Raw genomic sequence first — 6,025 nt, forward strand, 5'->3', positions numbered from 1 at the left:
CCCATATATTCAGGAAGTGTTTCTGTAGTCCTGGCTCATTTGGCCCTGTGTCCTCTCCCACTTAAGCACTTACGATGCTATGTTCTCTGTGTGCCTTGATTCTGGGTCCATCCCAGTTGTGACAGCTAGCTCTGTTAATACGGAGATAAGCAGTATCAGTGAGCCCACCATTCTCCACTCTCCCACCTGTGCACCAAGAGAATAGAAATGAGCCCAAACTATATACGTTGGTGGGGAAACACACATCTCCAGAACATTATTTGTTCAGCTTTGAGAATAACACCAGGTCTCAACTCCAGTGGCGCCCCACTGCCTAAAGCAGCATAAAACCCAAACTCCTCAGCCTTATATTTGAGGCTACCACCCTCCTTCTCATTTTCATTTTCTTCCACTCCATTCATGAACCTCTCAAGCAAGACTCCAAATCACCACTGAAAATGCATATTTAGAAGCAGTTCAGTGATTTTTCAAAGGTTCTAACCAGTCTACTCTTACTTACTCATGCAACTGGCACGAGTTGTCCTGCTGCTACAAGGGGCCTGCAGCCTTCAATTCCTGGCCTCATGCTTGGATGTGTGCCAAAATTGGGTCTTTGCCTTGTATCCTGCACACTGTGCAGCCCCTACAAAGCTGCCTGCCACCATAGCCCTTCCCCGGTGGGCCTCATTTCCCACCCCCCCCAAATCATTGTTGGTCAGCTGCAAATGAAGTTGTCCCAAATCACAGCACCTGCCTCCCTCCTTGATTTCTCATTGCTACTGTGTTCTTCCCATCAGGCTACACTCTACTCTTCCCTGCCCAAACCCAGTCTGTGTAACTCCCTCTGGCACAAGGCTCATTCCACCTGCCTGTCTCCAGAGTCCCTATGTCTACATCCCTTAGTCGCTGCCAGTGTCCTGCCTTGTCCAGAGTGTACAGAGTTATGCTCAGCAATCCCAAGTGTTAAAGGTGGTATGGTAATGAATTGGAATGATAATCTGGTATGTGTCAGAACTTTGTAAAATGCTAAACATACATAAGGTCCTGATACTCCTGATCCTGAAACCACCCTCCCCCTTTGCCTAATGCTTCTGAGTCTACATTCTGTCCTAGAAATCTCATCTCCTCTCAGGGACCAGACCAAGACCTTACTACTCATGCACACAGTGCACTGTGGCCTCTATGAATTTCTAGAGCCCTTGCTGTTGGCATTGCTCTCAGTGACATCTCATCAGACCCTCCTTGGTGAGCCAGACTCAGGAGACCTGATTCTGCTGCCAAAAGTTGTATAAACTTGACCCTCTGTTTGCTAGTCTGTAAAAGGAAGGGGTTGAACAACACCTCTGGGCCTATCTTTCTGTTCTGAGGTTTTACATGTGTGGACCTTTTTTCTTCTTATCTAAACTTTGTTTTGCCTTTTTTTTTTTTAAGAGATGGAGGGAAAGAGAGAAAGAGAGGGAGAAGCAGAGGGAGAGGGAAAGAGAGAATCTTAAGTAGGCTCCATGCCCAGTACGAGGCTCCATCTCACAGCCCTGAGATCATTACCTGTGCCCAAATCAAGAGTCCGATGCTTAACTGACTGACCGGGGCATCCCTAAACTTTATGCTTTTAATTTCCATCACAACTTAGAGCATACTGCCGGGCTCACAAAGGCCCTATAAATGTATTTCTGGATTGGTAATTGAGGAACAGGTTTGTCCTACTGATAAGGTAAAGTGATTTTTTTTCACTTTTTTTAAAAAGTTTATTTTTTCATTATATTATTGTTTTCATCATAAGTGTAGTCTTTAATCCCATCATCTATTTCACCCCCCACCCACCTCCCCTCTGGTAACCATAGATTTGCAGTCTATAGTTAAAAGTCTATTTCTTGGTTTGTCTTTTTTTTTTTCTGTTTTGTTTCTTAAATTCTGCAAATGAGTGAAATCATATGGTATTTATCTTCTTCTGACTTATTTTGCCTAGCATTATACTCTTTGGATCTATCCATGTTGTTGGAAATGGCAAGATTTCATTCTTTTTTACAGCTGAATAATATTCCATTTTATACATACACCACATCTTCTTTATCCATTCACCTATAGATGGATATTTGGGTTGCTTCCAAGTTTGGCTATTGTAAATAATGTTGCAGTAAACATAGGGATGTATATACCCTTTGAATTATTGTTTTTGCCTTTTTTTGGATAAATACCCAGTAGTATAATTGCTGGATTGTAGGGTAGTTCCATTTTTAATTTTTTGAGGAACCTCCATCCCGTTTTCCAGTTTACATTCCCACCAACAATGCATGAGGGTTCCTTTCTCTCCACATTCTTGCTAACAGTTGTTGTTTCTTGTGTTTTTGATTTTATCCATTCTGACAGATGTGAGGTGATATCTCATTGTGGTTTTGATTTGCATTTTCCTGATGACTGGTGATGCTGAGCAACTTTTCATGCATCTGTTGACCATCTGTATGTCCCTGGAGAAATGTTTGTTCATGTCTTCTGCCCACTTTTTTGTTTTGAAGGTGTTGAGTTTTATCAGTTCTTACATATTTCACTTTGGACACTCCTCTAAGTTTATGCTTTCTTTCCCCATCTCATAACAACTGGATTGTTTCCTGGAATACATTTGGTTAGAATATTAAAGCATAGCCAAAGGCCAGTGACCAAAACCTCTATATTCTACAAATGCAGATTCCCAGGCACCAAACCTAGAGATTCTGACTCAGTAGGTTGGGTGGAAATCTGTGCTTCTGACAAGCCCCCCAAGTGATTCTGAAGCTATAGCCCTGAGCTACCCTTTCAGAAACATTACTCCAAGAGGTAAGGATTTATAGGACAATGCAGAGAGTAAAGATCTGGTAGCAGCATGTGATGTTTTCTTTCTTTGTGGAGAGAGGTTGGGTGGTCTCCTTGAGAGATGGAGCCTGGAAGGCAGGGGAGTACCCACCACTGGTTTCTTCTGTGGCAGGTTGAACCTTCCGCAGCACAGGAACAGCCCATCTCTTGGACTCACACGTAACCTCCATGACTACTCCGTTCATGACCTTATTGTGCCAACACAAGGGTAGCCAAGGCCAGAGACTGGCTGAGGATAACTAGAAGAGTCATTATGTTTGGTTGATGAATGCCTGTCCTATGGGAGATGCTTTCTGCTGGGCATTAACATAGGTTACAGGGGCGCCTGGGTGGCTCAGTGGGTTAGAGCCTCTGCCTTCAGCTCAGGTCATGATCTCAGGGTCCTGGGATCGAGCCCCACATCGGGCTCTCTGCTCCGCGGGGAGCCTGCTTCCTCCTCTCTCTCTGCCTGCCTCTCTGCCTAGTTGTGATTTCTCTCTGTCAAATAAATAAAATATAAAAAAAATTTAAAAAAAAACATAGGTTACAAAGATGGTCACACTCCATGCCCACTATCTTGGTCCACTAGTCACATGCCTCTTTCGAACATACCTTCATCCCCAATCTCCCAATGTTTTCAAGCCCCTGACCAATTGGCCAACCTACTCATGATTGCCTAAAAGCCTCTTTGCATGCTTGCCTTGGGCCATTTCTCTTTCTTCACAAAGTAGATGACTTGATGTACTGCCTGGCTCCATTCTTAGGAGGATACTCCTCACTGCAATCCCTGAGGGTCCCCTAAGTGAGCATGCACTACAGTAGCTGTCCATTTTTGTCTCACACCTACATACCAACTGATCTGTCCATGAACCAAACAGCATTTTCCCTCCTGTCAACTAGTCATAGGAGCCCTCCATGTCATCTGTGGAGCACTGACTCCAGGATGGCCCCATGATCCCCACCCCCGGGTGTTCACTGTCTTGGGGAATCCCCTTCCCTTCAGTGTAGGCAAGTCCTGTGACTTGCTTCTATGAGTGGACTATGGCAAAGATGATGGGGTGTAAATGTGTATGTGTACACATTACACAGGAGCTGAAGGGGACCTCCGGCTAAGAGCCAACAAGAAGATAAACCCCTCAGTGTGGCAGTCTGCAAGGAAGTGGATTCTAATAATAACCACATGGGGCTGGAAGTGAATCTGTCCCCAGCTGGTGCTCAGACGGTATCACAGTCTTGATTACAATGCTCAGATAAAATCAACGCTTTGATTACAGCTTTGTGAAAACCCAAAGAGAAGGACCCAGTTAAGTTATACCCTGGTGCTGACCCACAAAAACTGTGAAATAATATGTGTTGTCTGAAGTTGCTAAATTTGTAGCAATACCGTTATTCAGCAGTAGAAAAACTAATACACAGCCAGAAATGTGAGCTGAGAGAGGCACTGGTACAACATGGTAGGTGACATGGGAGCCTGGGCCACTTGCTCATGCAGGTCCCTGTGCATTGCTGTTCCCAGGCTTACCACTTCCATTTTGTGATGGAATGCTGGTAGTTCCTCCCAGCCTTGGTGAATTTGACAGAACCCAGCTCCTGGTGGGTAAATCTGGACATCTGGTCACTTAATGTCCCCTAGTTAGGTACTTAATCTATACCAGGACTCAGTAGCACATGGGGATCTCTTCTCCAAATGACTGTCTGCCGCAGATGGCACAGATCCACATCAAGACCCTGGGGCTTTATGTCGGGCTTCTACTCTTCTCCACATGACATCTTTTCTCACTAATACCAGAGAGTCTACCTGGTCGTACAGCCCAATGATCATACTGCCCACGCCTCTGTGATGCTTGCACGTTAGCCCGGATCTGCTGGCAATTTTCCTTGTCACTAAGTCAATAAGGGAGAGCAGCACTTCTAAATACGAAATATGCTGCCCCCAGAAACCAAAAGGACTGCCAGGCATTGTACTTTTTTCTTAGTCATGTGAGATAATAATTTGTCCTAATTTGCTGGGAATGGGAGAATATGTCCCAGCTTGCACCAAACCACTGGATCCCTAAGAATGTCCCTGATGTGGTGATACCCTGAATCATTTAGCCTTTTTTTCTGTCCTCTGGCTTGCATGTCTTACCCAATCCTCCACCATACCTGCCATTTCCTGTTCACCTGATCATTAATATAATACATGAATGTGATTTTTTGCAAAATGTCCGGATGGTCCAAGTCCTTAAGCCTATGTTCTAGGAAAGGGCAGATTTAACATGGCTCAAAGGCAACACCATGAATATATACTTGTCCTGTCCTATGTGAATGTGAACTACTCTGATCATCGAGGATTGAAAAGAATACATTTATGAGATTGGCGGCCATATAACTTTGTATCCAAGGCCATTTTAATGCAGTCTAGCAAAGATACCATATCCGGCTCATAGCTGCAGTTAGGCGACTACTATTTGGTTGAGTTTACGGTGACCCACTGTTATCCCCCAGGATACACTTAGTGCTTGTAGAAGACATACTGTGTTAATGGAATTGGCCTATGATGAGGACCACCATTCCTGCCTACTTCAGGTATTTCAGGGTAGTACTAATATCTGCCATATGCCTTCTTATGGTGGTGTTTTTTATTTACTATCTTGGCTGGGAGGGGTAGAATGGTTTCACAGGACTCTACTTGACATTCTCCATTGTGATAGCCCTTACCCCATAGGCCAAGGAACCAATGTGTGTTCTGCCAATACCTGAGCATGGCCATTCCATTATTCCTTTGGGAAATTACCAGCAGATGACTGTGTGGAGCAGGGTGAACCTACCGTGAATCAGACCTGAGAAAGAACTCCATTTATTACCCTATCCTTTATCCACCCCACTCCCAAGAGGGGAGTTATGAAGATGCTAGGAGTCCCTGGATATCTCAACTCAGATATCCATATATCCAACAGTCCTTGAAAGGTTTTGTATTCCTCTTTCCTTCAGTGTATAGTTATATGAGTAAAAATCTTTGGAAAAGGACTAAGGAAATCATTACCTCAATTTTTTTTTTCTTTTGCCATGGTGTTTCCAGGGTTTTTTTCATGATGTACTCTGTCAGTAGAAAACTGACAGCTCAGGTCTGGGAACTGGGAAAGTGATCCAAGATTTTTATTGTTGTGGCTGTGGTCAGCCTCCTGATCATCCATATTGGATTTATTTTGATTCTGTAGACTCAGCAATACTCTCATTT

Source organism: Meles meles, chromosome 4, assembly GCF_922984935.1.
Source record: "Meles meles chromosome 4, mMelMel3.1 paternal haplotype, whole genome shotgun sequence".
Taxonomy (NCBI): domain Eukaryota; kingdom Metazoa; phylum Chordata; class Mammalia; order Carnivora; family Mustelidae; genus Meles; species Meles meles.